Raw genomic sequence first — 18,386 nt, forward strand, 5'->3', positions numbered from 1 at the left:
CATCAAAAAATACAAGGACGAACCTGCGTAGGAACTGGCGGAAGACATCGTTCATCAGGGCTTGGAAAGTCAGTGGCGTGTTGGTCAACCCAAAGGGCATGACCAGCAACTCGAAGTGTTCAGAACGCCATCTTCTCAACATCCTTCGGGTGAATCCGCACCTGATGGTAGCCCGAGCGGAGGTCAAGCTTGGTGAAGAAGCGAGCACCGTGCAGTTCGTCTAGGAGCTCGTCGACCACGAGGATCGGGAATTTGTCCTTGGATGTTTTGTCGTTGAGCGCGTGGTAGTCGATGCAGAAGCGCCATGAGTGGTCGGCCTTCCGCACCAGGAGGACCGAAGCCGAGAATGCCGAGGTGCTGGGCACTGCCACTCTAGCTCATCCTTCTGGAGTTGGGGTTAGCGGTACGGGCGAACGGCGACCGACACAGTCCCAGGCAGCAGGTGGATGTGGTGGTTGTAGGGCCGAGGCGGGGGCAACCCGCGAGGTTCGGCGAAGACGTCGTCAAACTGGTGGAGGAGGTGGTCCAGCAGGGGCTGGGCATCCACTGCTGCCATAGCGCGGGCCACCGGCTCGCGGATGTCATCACGGTCGGAGCCGATGCCCTTACACAGGATGCGCCGGGAGCCTCGTGTGAACGCCATGCATAGGTCCTCAAAGTCCCACAGGATGGGGCCTAAAGTCCAAAGAAATTCAACAACTAGGATGATGTCGAAGCCTCCGAGGCCGATGCCATAACACGTGATGGATGATGGGAATAAGTCTCTGCACTATTAGTCTTTATGGGTCTCCGCATATTGGCCTTGCTGCCCCATCTAGGATAGTAGCAGCAGCAGCATCTTAGACTAGCTTTAGACAACATCTAGGACAACATCTTAGAGGACAGCAGCAACACTTCTTAGACTAGCTTTAGACAGCATATAGGACAACATCTTAGACTAGCATCTTGGCATATGCTTGGCTGCCTTGGCCAGCTATAAATATGTATCCCCAACCCCCAGGTGGCATGGCATTGTGTGAGAAGTAAACCAGGAAATTGCCCCAACTCCTAGTGTCATCCTCTCGATGAGAGTAAAAGTTCAGATTCTAACAACCGTAATATCCTGTAGCCTGAACATCTCCTGTTCATCCCCCTCTCAAGCATCCCTTAGCTCCCAGCGAGCAGCAGCAGGAACACCTGCTATCCCTGCTCATCCTCCCTCCCCTGCACAGACGAGCAATAGCTCATCAGAGGCAGCCTCTTCCCCACGCAGCAACCCTCCAATGGCGCACCATGTCCATAGAACCGTCTCAATGCTCGGTCGCCTTGAGTGCGCGTCTCCAGCAGGAGGCTGAGCTCGCCGCGGCAGAGAAATGAGAGCGGGCGGCAGCGTAGACCGTTGCAACGGTGGCAAGGGCGGCAAGGCTAGTGGTGCGAACTAGTAGCAGCGAGGGCGGAAGTGGAAGCAACGGCGGCGGCGGATGTAGCGTGTGCGGCGGCAGTAGACGGTGCAGCCTTACGCGGCAGTAGCGTTAGCAGCTCCGTCTCTGCCAACGGCAGAACCGATGTGGAGCTCAGGATGGCGAGGGCCCCTGGTGGTGGCGCGCGCAGCAGCGGCAGCCCAGACAGGCGTGGAAGCGCCGGCGGCATCCTTGATGGCTGCGTGCATGGTGGCGACACTCCCGGCGGCGGCAGAGTTGATGGAGAGCGTGACCCATACAGGGGACGTGGCTCTCCCTCCCCGGACCAGCGCCATGGCTACCGCAGGGTCCAAGCGGTGGTCAGGCGCATCGTTCTTGGTGGTGGATGGCCTACCCTCACCAAGACCAACTACATCGAGTGGGCCATAGCCATGAGGGTGAGGGTCCAGGTGCGACACATGTGGGAGGTAGTCCGGTACAGCGACTTCGGCTACGATGAGGACCGACGGGCGCTGGTGCCCTCATTGCTGCAATCCCGCCCGAGATGCAGTTTTTGATAAAGAAGCAGACTGCCAAGGAGGCCTGGAACGCCATCGCTGCCGCACGCATCGGTAGCGACTGTGCCCGCAAGACTACACTACAGGCACTTCGCAAGGATTGGGAGAACATGGCCTTCAAGTTAGGTAAGGACGTTGATGACTTTGCTCTCCATCTTAGCACTCTGCTACAGAAGTGGTGCAATTCGGCGATGACACTTACGATGATGAGAGAGCTGTCGAGAAGCTCTTTCATTGTGTCCCCGAGAAGTACAAGTAGATCGCTTGCTCGATTGAGTCTCTACTGGACCTCTCCACAAAGTCGATCGAGGAGGCAATTGGTCGCCTCAAGGTAGTTGACGGCGATGAGCCACAACCTCTCTCGAGGCCTATCTCCATCGGCGGGAAGCTCCATCTCACTCGGGAATAGTGGGACGCCTGCCAAGGTGACAGGAAGAAGAGGGAGCCCTCTTCCATGACAGGCGGCCACAAGCACGGCAAGCCGTGGAAGGCACGCCGAGATGCTCAGGCCGGAGCGCGAGGACGTGCCTAGGGTGACGCCCGCGGACGCGCCCAGGGCGGTGTAGCCGGCAGACACAAGCCGGCACAAGACCATGCGTGCTGCAACTGTGGCAGGCTTGGTCATTGGGCCAAGGACTATCCGCAGCCAAGACGCAGCCAAGCTCACATCGCACAGGCAAAGGAGGAGTCGGCTCTAGTCATGGCACACACAAGCATCGAGCTACCTCCAGCGGCATCGCCCGCAATGACTCTCCTCCACTTCGACGAGCCGAGGGCGTGTGCCTCCCTTGGCAACCGCTCCAACAATGACAAGACTGACGGGTGGGTCCTCGACACCGATGCCACCCATCACATGACCGGTCATCGGGAGTTCTTCACCGAGCTTGACTCTAGTGTCTGAGGCTCCGTTAAGTTTGGGGACACCTCCAGTGTGGAGATCATGGGAGTTAGCTCCGTTATCTTCACCGCCGAGTCTGTTGACCACAGGCTACTCACCAGAGTCTACTACATCCCCGCGTTGTGGAACTCTATCATCAGCCTGGGATAGCTAGAAGAGAACGGTGCATGCATAGAGATCAAGGACGGAGTCATGAGGATTTGGGATCGCCATCATCACCTTCTTGCTAAGGTAACCAGAGACACAAGTCGACTCTACGACCTTGATGTGTAGGTGGCACAACCCCTCTGTCTCGCTGCTCGTCGGGATGATGAGGCGTGGCAGTGGCACGAGCACTTCGGGCACCTTCACTTCGAGGCCCTTAAGCGGCTAAGTGCCAAGGAGATGGTACGAGGCCTGCCGTGCCTCGACCATGTGGAGCAGTTCTGCGACATCTGTGTGTTGATGAAGCAGAGGTGGATCCCCTTTCCCCAGCACGCGAGCTTCCAAGCCAAGGAGCGGCTCGACCTCATGCATGAGGACTTGTGTGGCCCGTCGACACCGGCCACACCGGGAGGATAACACTACTTCCTGCTGCTCATCGACGACCTCTCCCGCTACATGTGGGTAATGGTTCTTGGCAGCAAGGGAGAAGCTGCAGACGCCATCAGGCGTGCACAGGCTATCGCACAGACAATTTCGGCGAATTCACGGTAAATGAATTTGCGTCGTACTGTGCTGATGAGGGCATTCAGTGCCACTACTCCGTGCCATACAACCCGCAGCATAACGGCATTGTCGAGCAGCGCAACCAGATGGTTGTGGGGATGGCTCGAGCCCTCCTCAAGTAGAGGGGGATGCCGGCTGTCTTCTAGGGAGAGGCGGTGGTGACGGTTGTCTACATCCTCAATCGCTTGCCTACCCAATCACTCGACGGTAGGACATCGTATGAGGCTTGGAATGGGTGCAAGCCAACGATCTCCCACTTGCGGGTCTTCGGCTGCCTCGCGTTTGCCAAGGAGCTTGGCCACACCGGGAAGCTCAATGACAGGAGCACTCCGAGAGTGTTCATCGGCTACGCGGAGGGCTCGAAGGCCTACCGCATCCTCGACCCGGAGACACAGCGTGTGCGCACGGCGTGCGACGTTGTGTTCAACGAAGGGTGAGGATGGCCATCGAACAAGGCGGTGGATGACGGCTCGGCTCTGACGTATGATGACTTCACAGTCAAGTACGTCCACTTCGAAGGAGCTGGGGGAGTAGGCAGCTCTTCTTCGCCGAGCGTGCCTACCCCAGTTCCTGAGCCTCCACTGACTCCAGCACCTGCCACACCGGCAGCACCACGCTCTCCAGCCACAACTCTGGCTGCGATGAGTCCCTCACCTACACCACCACAGCCGGCGATGCCACGCACTCCAGTACCGACAACCACCCCTCCGGGTACGTCTACTCCAACACCAACTCATGTCGAGCACAACCCAGTGGAGTTTCGCTACGCTGCTCACTAACAAGAGGAGTGCATCAATGTGTACCACGACGATGAGCCATTGTGGTATCGTACGATGGAGGACCTTCTCAGCGACCAGCCGGTGCCGGGACTGGTGCCTCACGACCTGGAGGCACAGTTGCACCTTGTGTGCGACGACGGCGAGCCTCAGTCCTTCATAGAGGCCAAGAGACACGTGGCATAGCATGCCACAGTGCAGTTGGAGATGGACGCGGTTGAGAAGAACCGCACCTCGGAGCTTGCTAACCTCCCTCGTGGTCACCGCACGATCACCCTCAAGTGGGTGTTCAAGCTGAAGCGGGATGAAGCCAGCACCATTGTCAAGCACAAGGCTCGCTTGGTGGCATGAGGCTTCGTGCAACAGGAAAGGGTCGACTTTGATGATGCCTTCGCCCCATGGCATGGATGGAGTCTGTGCGACTCCTCCTTGCGTTGGCTGCCCAGGAAGGCTAGCGTGTTCACCACATGGACACTAAGTCGGCATTTCTTAATGGTGATTTGAAGGAGGAGGTCTACATGCACCAGCCGCCGGGATTTGCAATCCCCGGCTAGGAAGGCAAGGTGCTACGCCTACCCAAGGTCTATGGCTTGTGTCAGGCACCGAGGGCGTGTAATGCCAAGTTGGATTCCACGCTCAAGGGGATGGGCTTCGAGCAAATCCCGCACGAGGCGGCCATCTACCGGCGGGGTAATGGAGGAAATGCCCTGCTGGTGGGTGTCTACGCCGATGACTTGGTGATCACCGGCACCAAGGATGTGGAGGTGGCAGCATTCAGGGAAGAGATGAAGGCCACCTTCTAGATGAGTGACCTGGGGCTTCTCTCCTTCTACCTGGGATCGAGATGCACCAGGACGACTCCGGGATCACGCTTCGACAGACTGCCTATGCCAAGCCCATCGTTGAGCTAGTTAGGCTCACCGACTGCAACCCAGCTCTCACTCTGATGGAGGAGAGGTTGAAGCTGAGCCACGATAGCACGATGGAGGAAGTGGATGCTATGCTGTACCGGCGTCTTGTGGGGAGCCTTCGCTACCTTGCCCACACACGGCTGCACTTGGCATTCTCCGTCGGTTACGTTAGTCGGTTCATGCAACGACCGACGACGGAGCACCAGCAGGCTGTGAAGAGGATCATCCGCTACATGCGGGGACTCTTGACCACGGCCTCCACTACCTGAGGTGCACTGGGTCGGCACACTTCGTCAGGTACTACGTCAGCGACCATGCCAGCGACATCGACACTAGAAAGAGCACGAGCGGAATTCTCTTCTTTCTTGGCAGCAAGTGCCTCGTTAGCTGGTAGTCGGTCAAGCAGCAGGTGGTGGCTTTGTCCAGCTGCGAGGCTGAGTACATAGCGGTCTCCACCACTTCGACTCAGGAGCTCTGGTTCACTCGACTGCTTGGTGATCTCCTCGGTACAGACACTGAAGCGGTGTGTTGACACAGAATTGTGCCGAACACACTCGAATGCGCTAGAACGTGCGAACGATCGTCAAAACGATCAACACCGACGAAACCCTAGTCTGGACGGTCTGACTGGTGCTGCCGATTGGTCTAACCGGTTTGTGGAGAGCTTCGCTTAGACCTAGCACAGTGAGCTCGGGAGGGACCCCGTCGGAGCTCGTGGAACTAGGGTTGCTCTGAGATCGGCAGGCCACTCAGAACGCCTTCAAACACCGTCGAGACACGGGAAGAATAATAGATTAGGGTTTGGAAAAGGTTAGGGTTTGAGAGATAAAAAGAGTAATGCGATTGTATTTGATTCGATTGGGCTTACCTCAATCGGCCTTGGCCTTCATATATATAGGCCGGGGAAGACGTACCCCTTCACGATTTGATTTACAAAAGAAGTTTTATCTCTAAATCTAAATGTACTCGGATTACAAACTCGGACCGGTATAACCGATCAGCCTAACTAGTCAGACCGGTCGGTCTTCGACGTGCCAAAATTGGCTGTCAACATATGCCCCCCTGCTTTTTAGTGAGTTTATAAGCTAAAAAGCAAAAATCAGAATCATACTATACAATACGTGGGCCTAAAAATACCACTAAGGGCGATCTCATAAATCGGCCATCTTTGTCTTCATGCATCTTGCCACACGCTGGGATAATACTTCTTCAAGTATCTTCCATTGATAGCCCTGGGTAGACAATCTCCTTGCAATGTCTCCATCATATAAGAATTTCCGAAGACAACTTTAACAATTTTATATGGACCCTCTCAACTTGGCGACCACTTACCAAACTTATTGCTCTTCATCCCAAGAGGCAATATTTTCTTCCAAACCAGTTCACCAACCTAAAAAGACTTACTTTTCACCCTCTTGTTGTAAGCTCTAGCAACCCAAAGTTTATCTTTCTCAATCTCCTTCAAAGCCCTTAATCGTTTGTCAGTTACTTCATCAATATTATCCATCATCAAGTTGTAGTAATCAACAACAGAAAAGTCATTTTGTTTTGCCAATCTATAAGCGTCCAGATTCACCTCAATGGGTAAAACATCCTCTTGACCATACACAATCTCAAAAAGAGTAAGTTTCATAGCACCCTGACGAGATATGTGATGAGCCCATAATGCTTTGGATAATACTTCATGCCACCTCTTGGTATTCTCTTCTATTTTCTTCTTAATAAGCTTGATCAATACTTTATTACTTGACTCGGCCTGACCATTGGCCTGAGTATAATATGGAGATGAATTGAGTAATTTAATTTTATAAGATTCGATAAATGCGTGCACCTCCTTTGTTACAAATGAAGAACCTTGATCCATTGTCAAAGTTTGAGGAGTACCGAATCTATGAATAATATGCACTATTATAAACTCAATTACCTCTCTATGTGTCATATTCTTCAAAGGAATAGCTTCGGTCCATTTGTTAAAATAATCCGTAGCAACTAATACGAAGCAATGCCCTTTCGAAGATGGAAGATTAGTTTGCCCAATGAAGTCCAACCCCCAACCTCGGAACGGCCATGGTTTAATAATAGGATGCATTAACGTAGCAGGCACCGATTGCAAATCACCAAACCGCTGACATTCTTCACATCCTTTATAATATCCAAAACAATCTGATATCATTTCATTTGAGGAGCCAATTGATGAGTGCCACAAATGCCTTCATGAACCTCACCCATAGCAACTCTGGTCTGCTCTGAGTTTAAACATTTTAGAAGCAAATCTTCGGTGGTCCGACGATAAAGCTTATTGTCAATCAAAACATATTTAAATACCACATGCCAAATATTCCTCTCTGCACCATGACCAAGATCATTAAGATAGGAGATTATAGGAACCCTCCAGTCCTGATCTTCGGCTTTAATGATTAAATCATCTTTTGTTACCGAATCAGTATTCTCAATTGTCTGGGCGGTCAGACCAGTCAGGGCGGTCAGACCGATTGACTTGACTGGTCAGACTGGTTCGTCCAGAACCTGTATCTCGGCTTTGATTTGCATCGGCTTTCTAATGTTGAAATTTTTTTCTTTCAACTCTGTAACCAGATGCTTGCTGAGCCCGAGCATTAGCCTGTCCATTCTCTTCCCTTGGTAAATGTCTTATAACAAACTCATCAAAAGAAGAAATAATGTCGAGACATTATCAAGATATGCATTTAAAGAACCATTATAACATTGACATACCTTGGATACTTGCTGCACCACCAGAAACGAATCACCAAAAGCCTCAACATGCTTCAAGCCCATGGACTACAAAATTTCCAAGCCAAATAGAAGTGCTTCATACTCAACTTGATTATTTATGCAATAGTCTTCTAATCGGTTTGAGAACTCAAAAACAGTACTGTTTGGAGAAATAAGAACAACACCAATACCTCTTCCATCATCGCAAACCGAGCCATCAAAATACAACTTCCACAGTGTGCAAGCAATATAACCGACTTCTATATCATGCTCATCATTAATCCAATGCTTAACAATAAAATCCGCTACAATTTGGCCTTTTATAGATATTAAAGGTTCACAAGTCAAATCATATTCCACTAAAGCATATGCCCACTTGCCGATTCTACCACTCAAAATCGGTCTTTGCAACATATGTTTGATGACATCGGTTTGACATACTACTATGCAAGCACTAGATAGTAGATGATGCCTCAATTTGGTACAAGCATAATAGAGAGACAAACACAACCTTTCAATAAAAGCATACCTTGTCTCCGCATCGATAAGTCGTCGGCTTATGTAAGTGATAACATACTCTTTGCCTTTGGTCTCTTGAGTCAAAACAACCCAAATAACTTTGTCCTCCACTGCCACATAAAGCCTAAAAGGAACACCCCTCCTAGGCGCCTTCAATACCGGTGGTGAAGACAAATACTGCTTAATCTTTTCAAACGCTTCTTGTTGTTTTGCCCCCCCAAGTAAATTTGGCTTCATTCTTTAACCGAAGACTAGGAATAAAGCTTCAACCTTTCCAGACAAGGTAGAAATAAATCTTCTTAAATAATTTACCTTGCCCAAAAACCTTTCCAAGTCATTGCAAGTAGGAGCCTCAACTCTCCTCATGGCTTCAATTCTTCTAGGATCAATCTCTTTTCCATTCTCATGAATAATAAAACCAAGAAAATACCCAGCCCATACCCCGAAAGCACATTTGTGTGGATTCATCTTCAAACCATACCGACGCATCCTTAAGAGCAAGTCTTAAATCGGCTAAATGATGATTTAAACTGGCTGATTTAATAATAATATCATCAATGTATACTTCCAAGATAACACCAAGCAATCATGGAAAATTAAATTCATAGCTCTTTGATAAGTTGCACTGGCATTTTTCAAACCAAAAGTCATAACAATCCATTCAAACAACCCAACAAATCCCGGACACCTAAAGGCCATTTTAGAAGTATCTTCCTCGGCCATGAATATCTAATTGTAACCAACATTACCATCAAGAAAACTAATAACATGATGTTCGGAGGCTTCATTAATCAACATATCGGCTATAGGCATAGGATACTCATCTTTGGGAGTAGCTTTATTGAGATCTCTAAAATCAAAGCAACCTCTAATCTTGCCCGAATCTTTCTTTTCAACGGGCACAATATTAGAAATTCAATCTGCATAACGACAAGACCGAATAAAGCCAACATATAGTAATCGATTAATCTCTTCTTTGATTCGGTCATAAATACTAGGATTGAAATGCCTAGCCGGTTGTTTATAAAGTCTAAAACTAGCTTTGATCAGTAAATGATGCTCAACAAGATCATGACTTAAACCAGGCATTTCAGAATATTCCCAAGCAAAACAATCAATATATTCTTCTAATAATTTAAACAAATCGGATTTATATTCAACCAATAAATTTTTGTTTACAAAGGTCGGCCTAGGAATAGAACCATCACCTAAATCTACCTTTTCTAAAGGATCAACCGACGTGAAACCTGGGCCCAACTTATCTAGATCTCCAGAATCTTCAATGGCTTCACACATATCATTCGTATGCGTCCGATAGTGATCAATCCTCTACTGTGGCCAATCTACATTGGACCAGTCTGACCGGTTAGACCCACTAGTCTAACCGGTCGGCTCTGGTAGCTGATCCGATGAAGACCAGTCCGACCGGTTGCATGACCCGGTATGACCGGTTGCGTCTGAGTTGTCTGCTTGACTCATCTTGATCACATTGAATGATTTAGCCGATTATCCATCGACTTTAGAGTAGCAGGGACGAAGCCATCTTTGGTGCAACTAATCAATTCATAATCGGACAGATCCAAGCCCGATAAGTATTTGATGTTGTCATGAGCACCAACAGAATTTGAATCGGCCGTAGCAATGAAAGATGAGGTGTCACCATACACCACTTCAACCTCATCACCGATCCACTGAATAAGAAACTGATGCAAGGTAGACGGAACACATTGATTGGCATGAATCCAATCACGCCCAAGTATCAAACTAAAGTTACCTTGCACCTCGGAAATGAAAAAGGATGTGGCGAGCGTCTTGCTTCCAACGGTCCATTCCATGGAAGTAACCCCCTTGGCACCAATGGGATCCCCTCCACCCACGCCACTAACAGTCATGTTTGTCTTGATCAGCTCCTCGTCCTTCCCGCCAAGCTTTTTGTACAATGAGTAGGGCATAAGATTTACAATGGCCCCACCATCCATGAGCATACGAGAAATTGGCTTCCCATTAACATGGCCCCTTATGTAGAGAGCCTTCAAATGGTTGTCCGATTGTCGGTGTTTACTGCCAAGCCTGCTCAGGGATACCCTTAGCAGTAGGGTTTGTAGGTAGGGATCGACTGCTCTAGAACTTGATGGTACAAGGAACACAAAGATTTAGACAGGTTCGGGCCGCAAGTTTGCGTAATACCCTACGTCCTGTGTGGTTTGTATTGCCTTAGGTGTTGATGATTGTTTGGAGGGGGTCCCTGCCCGCCCTTATATATCCGGGGGGACAGGGTTACATGGAAAATCCTAGCCGAGTACAGTTGGAGTCCTACTACAACACAATCGGGTAGTTTCCTTTGTACTGCAGCTAGTTCTATGCCTATTCAGGTAGTTACAAAAGAGGTAAGGTACATCCATGAGCTATCCCTTACTCTAGAACATTCTATGTCTATAAGCAGTCCTGCTATACCGGGTCTGACAAGCCTCCGAGCTCTGCGTAGCCGAGTCCTACAGGCATCGAGTACTTGGCTGGGCGTCTTCGAGTACTTCAAGTAGTCAGAACATCCTTCTGGTTGCTTCTGGTCCTTCCTTCAGATACGTCGAGTAGTCCTTCAAGTACTTTCATTTGCTTCGAGGCTGTGAGGTGCTCAAGCCCTGAAGTCTTGATCATATATGGTGCACGAAGTACTCGCGCTCCATATGGAGTAGCCCCCGAGCCTTAGTTTGAATCGCAGAATCAGGCCGAGGATCACTTCAGACTATTTTCCAAAAAAATTGAAAAATAAATCTCTAATGCCTATATCCAGCAGCCCCCGAGCCTTAAATCAAAATCCCCTTTGCTGCGAGTAGCCCCCGAGCGTAGATTTGGAATTAAGGATTTAAGTCGTGGCATCAGATTTTATCCTTCAGATTATTTGTAGGATTCATTAGATCCGGAATCCGAAAAGACCTCTTTTTTGGGTAAAATCCCAGAAAAATGATACAATTGGATCCGTCACACTGATTGCACCCGAAATAATTTCAGGAATAAAACCCGGGATGTACGGCTCTTTATTCAGTGCTCACATGAGACGTTACTATTTAGAGAATCTGCATTATTGCAACTTTGATTGCGTCCGTGAATGCTGCCATGAATGCGTCCGTGAAACATGCACTGTTGATTGACAGGTTCTCCTTTAGCAAGTCTCCTTGTGGCTATAAAAGGCAGGGGAGAGGTTTTTGCCAAAAGCACCAAAGTATAGTGACCATGGCTTTTCCTTGGTGTTCTTGCTCTCGTCCTCCTGAATTTTACGTAGTTCCTTCCAACAAAAGATGCTAAAAGAGAACTTGCGAGTGACAAGAGAAGTCTCTGCTGCCTCTTCCTGCATCCCTAGAGATCTCATCGGATCCATGTTGGACAACATGTCCTTGCATCGTCCAATGAGGCAGATTTGGGGACTTGTTGTGTCACATCCTTGGGGTTGCCTATTTCTGGGTGCCCAAGAACTGACATCTCTGGCGGGGAAGCTTGATCTTGCCACAAAGTGTTCAGGAAGAAAGAGAAATTTCACTGCAAGATGCTACAAGAGGACTTGCGAGGTGATTACTGTAATCTGCCTCCATACTCTTGTAGCTTATCTCCCTGAATACAAATATCTTTATTCCCAAAATGGGAATAACAAGTTTGTACTTTGCCACAGCCTCGGGCCGATCTATCTACAACATGCTTCTCAGGAAGCCAAGAAGTGTGCGTGCAGACCCGAGTTGTTTGTAAAGTTATGTAAAAAGTACTCGAGTTGTAATGTCAAATAGTTGTACTGTGTCGAGTACTTTTCCTTGTTTTGGAATGTAATCCCAGTTAAGGAAAAGGGTGTCGAGTAGTCGACTAGGGATGTGAGTGTTTTCTTTTCCAGAATGTAATCTCAGAAAAAAGAAATGTCTCTTTAAAATCCCATTTTTTCCGCAATTTGCAACGGACTTTTGGCCTGTTGGGTGTTTTTACCATGTTGCCACCACCATTATAAAATGAAGCGGTAACTTAGGTTTTACCCCACCGGCCGCCACTTGTTTTTACTGCTTTAGATCTGTCTTTTCGCTCTCGAGCTCCCAAATCCAAAGTTCTTGTTTCCCTTTGCTCCCCACTATCGCCCTAGGGTTTCCGCCAGTGTATGCACGTGAAGCGATCCGTAGATTTCCGGATGGCCCCCAAGAAATCGACCATGGGAAAGGGTATGGCTGCAGAGTCAACTCGTGATGAGGGTTGGAACACAAGTAAGTGTTCTCAATCTGATTTAGATTCTCTAGTGTCGCAGGGACTTTTAGTTCCTAAATCTGTTATCCAATGGTGTCCTGCCTTGGGGAAAGATCATCCGTATGAAAATACGGGGGAAATCATTGCTTTCACCTCATACTTGGAATGAGGATTGGGGTTTCCTTACTCTTCTTTCTTTTCTGGACTCCTGCACTACTACAGGATCCAATTGCATCATCTGACCCCATATTCCTTTGTTCATATTTCTATCTTTGTGCATTTATGCGAAGCTTTTCTGGACATTGAGCCCCATTTCGAACTCTTTCGCTTTCTTTTTCATTTGAAACGGCAACCCAACAGATTTGTCTTAGATGTAGTAGGGGGGCGCGGGTCTCCAACTTAGGCAAAGAAAGGATAGTGTGTATATCCCCTATAACCTTACTAATAAAGTAATCGAATGGAAACCCAAGTGGTTCTATGTCGAGAACCAGTCGAGAAGTTTTCCATCCATTACTCCTGGCCCTCCAATCCAATGGCTCGAGTGGAATAAAAAACCAGTCGACGAGAGTCAGATCTCTGAACTACTCGATCGGATTGCCATCTTGAGGCAAAACTTGTTAACTGGAGAAGCGGTCGTATTTGACTGGACGAAGAGAAGGATCCAGCCATTGCAGGCTCAGGAATCGCTTGGATTCCAGTATCAGGGAACAACTGACCCATCAAGATACTCGAAGGAAGAGATCTCGAATGATGTAGTTTTTAATCGAGTACAACGACTTCTGAAGAATGTAAATAGAATCCCAGTTGTTCCTAGTACTTTTTCTACTGCGAATTCGCCGAAGCAGGTACTTGATAAGAGTAGTCAATTCGTAGAAATCGAGTACTTTACCATAGTGTAAATTTGATAGGATTTGCTTTCTGTAGGAGGACGTGGATCGCTTTAAGAGTAGTCCTTCGCTACCAGGCATTTGTTCACCCTTTTGTTATTCTAATGTCCTCGATCTATTAATCAAATCTAAGTATGCTCATATGAGATTTCATATAAATAGTACTGATATCCAGACTTGGTTGTGCAGATGAGGCAGCGTCTAGGGAAAGGAATGATGGGGAGCGTAGCCCCACTCCAAGTGCTGATGCCCAGACCGAGCGCCCAAGGAGTACTTGGTCAACGGCGAGGAAGCGTAGCAGCTCCTCCCATACTCCTAGCGACAGGTAAATAGCTAGTTACTTTGCAATTGAGTACTTTCTAGTTGTCGATTTGCAAGTTTTGATTTGTGTTTTTGCTTTTCTCAGTCCGGCGGCTAAGACGCCACGGACCTCAGCATCTGGGGATGATGCTGCAGTGGAACAAACAGTCTGTCAGATCCGGGGCAGCGGGACTACTTATAGGCATAGAATGTTCTAGAGTAAGGGATAGCTCATGAATGTACCTTACCTCTTTTGTAACTACTCGAATAGGCGTAGAACTAGCTGCAGTACAAAGGAAACTACCCGATTGTATTGTAGTAGGACTCCAATTGTACTCAGCTAGGACTTCCATGTAACCCTGTTCCCTCGGATATATAAGTGCGGGTAGGGACCCCCTCTAAACAATCATAAACACCTAAGGCAATACAAACCACACAAGACGTAGGGTATTACGCAAACTCGCGGCCCGAACCTGTCTAAGTCTTTGTGTTCCTTGTACCATCGAGTTCTAGAGCCGCCGATCCCTACCTACAAACCTTACTGCTAAGGGTATCCCTGAGCAGGCTTGGCGGTAAACACCGACAGCTGGCGCCCTAGGTAGGGGATTCGGCGAGTTCACCAATAAATTCGATGGCCGGATCAAGCAACGCCAACAGCGTGCCAGAGGGCACGACTTTCGTTTTTGGTTCCTGGGCTTGCACCGCTGATGGAATGGGAGGCTTTTCCAGCCACCTTGTCATGCCTAACTCGCCTAAATCGAAAACCCGCTCCCAACTCACCGGCATCCGCGAGTCCGCGGATCTCGACGAGAATAGAGTTCCACCCGAACTTGACTCGGACAACCCAGGAAACGTGACAACTCAAAACCGAACTCTTGGTTTGGTCAAGTTCGACACGAATTGTCTCTGAAAAGCCTTACTTTTCCTAAACTCTTGGAAAATACCTGGCTCGTCTGAAGACAATCAAACGCCCCAAGATCAAAAGCTCAGAACTACTCGCTGGAGTAGATCGAGTTTCACGATCAATCGAGGGCTGCATCAAACTTGCAGAAACTGCTCTCAGCCCATCTGCGCTACAGCAGAACCCTAACGCACCAAACCTGCCACAGAAGAGGTCGGGCGACATGCTCTCAGGGATCGATCGGGAAAATTCAAAACTTCCCAACTGCATTAAGGTGGCTAAAAGCACTCTGCAAGACAAAGAGCCAAAATCGGGAGGAGGAATCCGCGGGGGAGCTGGTGAGACAAACCCCCGGCTTGTTCGGATGGGACCGTCTATCTCCAGGATACCTCAGAGCCCTTCACCGAAACCTGCTCACACTTGAACTCCGAAACCAGTCGAGTCCAAGTTCGATAAGGACTTTGACCGCTTCATGAACAATCTCTAGAACTTTGAACCATTTGACGATCTTGAAGAGTAGTCAGACAATGTCGAGCTTTTTCATGGACGCCATGGCCAAACCAATCGAGCATGCCGACGTTCTTTGGGAACTGGCCAAGCTTAAAAAAAGGAAAAGCCAAGGCCCCAGAACAATCCAGCGACTCAATCTATGACAAACCCTGGATTAAGGAGCCTGAAGGGCTAACTCCTACTCAATCATGGCTACAATGGATGAACGAGAATGCTCTCCGTGTAGAGATGGGCATACTGCTCCTCGCTCACCCAAAGCATACATACTCAAAAATTGGTGGGCTAACCGACTCTGAATCCGAGTACTCCTCCGACCCGGAGGAACAACTGGACGACCTAATCCAGTATAGTAAACAAGTCGAGTCCAACTCGGCTAAGAACCTCAAGTCCGATCAGGACTCCCTCCCTAACCTGATTATATATGCAACACCGCAAGGACGGACAGTGCACCTCAGGAAGGCACAAGATCCCAAAGCTTCTGCCTCACAGCTAGCGGATCTGCCTTACCAACAGAGCACTCCTTTGGACCCGTCCTCAAGCAAACAAGATCAAGAAATTCAAGACCTCTGTCGTGAAATCCTCATGGTTCGTATCGCAGAAGAACCTGAGGGCGATCCCACGGAGCGTCTCAACCTTGACGACTATAATTCTGATGATTTCAACGAGTACCTTTCCGACAACATGGAAACTACTCCTCCTACAATCACAGAAGCCCAAGTCACTACCAAGGAGGATTTACCTACTCATCCTCCTCCCCCAGCGGTGACCGTCACTGTCCAACTGGACAAACAGCATCCAGCAGAAGATCTCTATGAACGTCGTCGCCTGCTCAAACTGCGACCTCCGTAGTGTAATCAACGTTGGGCGCAATGCGCGCAACATCATCATCTCAAGAAGAAAGGAACAGGAGGAAGTCAAAATATACAGCCCTTCTTCCAACTTCCGTATCCCGCCAAAGGCTTCCGCTCCCTTCAAGAAGCACAAGTCGGCAACCATCAGTACCCGCCCTCAGGGTAAACCACGCACCCAGCATCAAGGTGAATCGTCTCAGAGCAGAAACAGGATCAACAAAGTACTGCTACGCAAGTGCTTTATCCACCCAAAGAGCTCTCACACGATCTTCCAGTGTGACTCACTCCACAAGGCCCTTGGGGCACCTCTCCAGAAGGAGACACCACCGATAAATCTAGTCGACCTCTGCATCACCTAGTTCTACCTCGAATTTAGTCGATCATCATATCGACTAAGTTCCTTCTTCGAATATATTTTATCCAGTCATGTAAACCATTGCTCACTTCTAACGACCAAGGGGTAGGTCTTAAGAGTCCGAATCTGTCACTTTACAGCTATCGTAATTTCGACAAATCCAAACAAAGTTGATTTTTCATATATCGACTACTTGGCTCTCGCTCACATGACCAGTACCCCATCTTGAAAGCCTTGCTCAGCTCGAGCAGCTATCGAGCGGTTTTTACGGTTCACACTTGAGTGCTTTTTGGGCATTTACGTCTTGGGCAACCCGATGGGGTTCGTACCTAACAATTATGTCCTAAAAGACACTCTAGTCCTCTGGTAGGACACCCTATTCGGCCCACCCGAGTAGGTTTTAGATACTCTTTTGGCACCTTCATCTTGGGCAACCCGACGGGGTTAGTACCTAACAGACTTACCCTAAGAGTTAATCCAGTCCTTGGTAAAAAGGACACCCTATTCGCCTCGCTCGAGTAGGTTTTGGATATCTTTCTGACATTTACGTCTTGGGTAACCCGATGGGGTTTGTACTTAACAGTTCTGTCTTAAAGATTACTCCATTTCCTAGTTAAAGGGACACCTTACTCGCCTCGCTCGAGTAAGCTTTGGATATCCTTTTGACATTTACGTCTCGGGCAACCCGACGGGGTTCATACCTAATAGTTCTATCTTAAGGATTACTCTAGTCCTTGGTTAAAGGACACCCTACTCGCTGGATCGAGTAGGTCTTGGATACTCTTTCGGCACCTTCGTCTTGGACAACTCGACGGGGTTAGTACCTAACAGACTTGCGTAAGAGTTACTCCAGTCCTCAGGTAGGACACCTTACTTGCTCTGCTCGAGTAAGTTTGGGATGTTTCTAGAATATTCATGTCTTGGTTAACTCGACGGAGTTCAATTCTAACAGTCCTATTCCAAAAACCAATCCAGTCCATTAAAGGACATACTACTCGATACGATCGAGTAGTTTGGGCCATCTTCGTAAATAGCTGCATACTATCTAGGTAACCAAACAAGGCCTATCCTAAATGGTCAACTATGAAAATCCCTTAAGGAGCACGGGTAAGTTCATGATACTCTAAAATAAGGTGACACAAGTTTCCCGCTTGCTTAGATTACTATGGGAATATCCGCTACGGAGTCTTTTTGCCTCGAGTACTTGACGGGTACTACTCGCTTGCTTGAGATACAAAAAGAACTCCTGTTTTCCCTTAAGTACTCTGAGTAGTTGTCGAGAGCTGACTGTCCTCTTATCTATCAAGAAACCCCTTATACCTCCTAGATACTCTAAATGAGATCTCCCCCCGGTTTGGACAACAAAGTCCACAATAGCTATGTGCTAATAAAACATTTCCTTTGAAAAGGAAACCCATACTAAGCTATGGCTTTGAGCACCCCCATAGTGCTATTCCCACTTGGTTAATCCCGAGGGATTCAATCCTAACCGGTTAGCACCATAGTTTCAGAATCATCCAGATTCGATTCTATTCGAGAATGCCTCCCAAGGCACTTACGGACACAATGCATCGTATCTACTGTTATAACTGAGTGGGCGCGATGCCGCCTACACTCAGGACTCTCGAGTGCAGCTACTCAACACAACAAAGGACTCCATAATCCTACCTCCAAGTACTTAACATTACACAAATATCCAACATTTGTTTAAAGTACTTCTGGCTCACACGCCAATTCAATTACAAGACAAGCTTAAGGAGACTCTTCCCTACTCAAGGCTTCTACAATCTGATCAGCCACCCCGGAGGTTTCCTCCAAATACTCACGGAACTGATCTTCTGTACAGTCAGCCTTGGCACCTTGTC

Source organism: Panicum virgatum, chromosome 3K (assembly GCF_016808335.1).
Source record: "Panicum virgatum strain AP13 chromosome 3K, P.virgatum_v5, whole genome shotgun sequence".
Taxonomy (NCBI): domain Eukaryota; kingdom Viridiplantae; phylum Streptophyta; class Magnoliopsida; order Poales; family Poaceae; genus Panicum; species Panicum virgatum.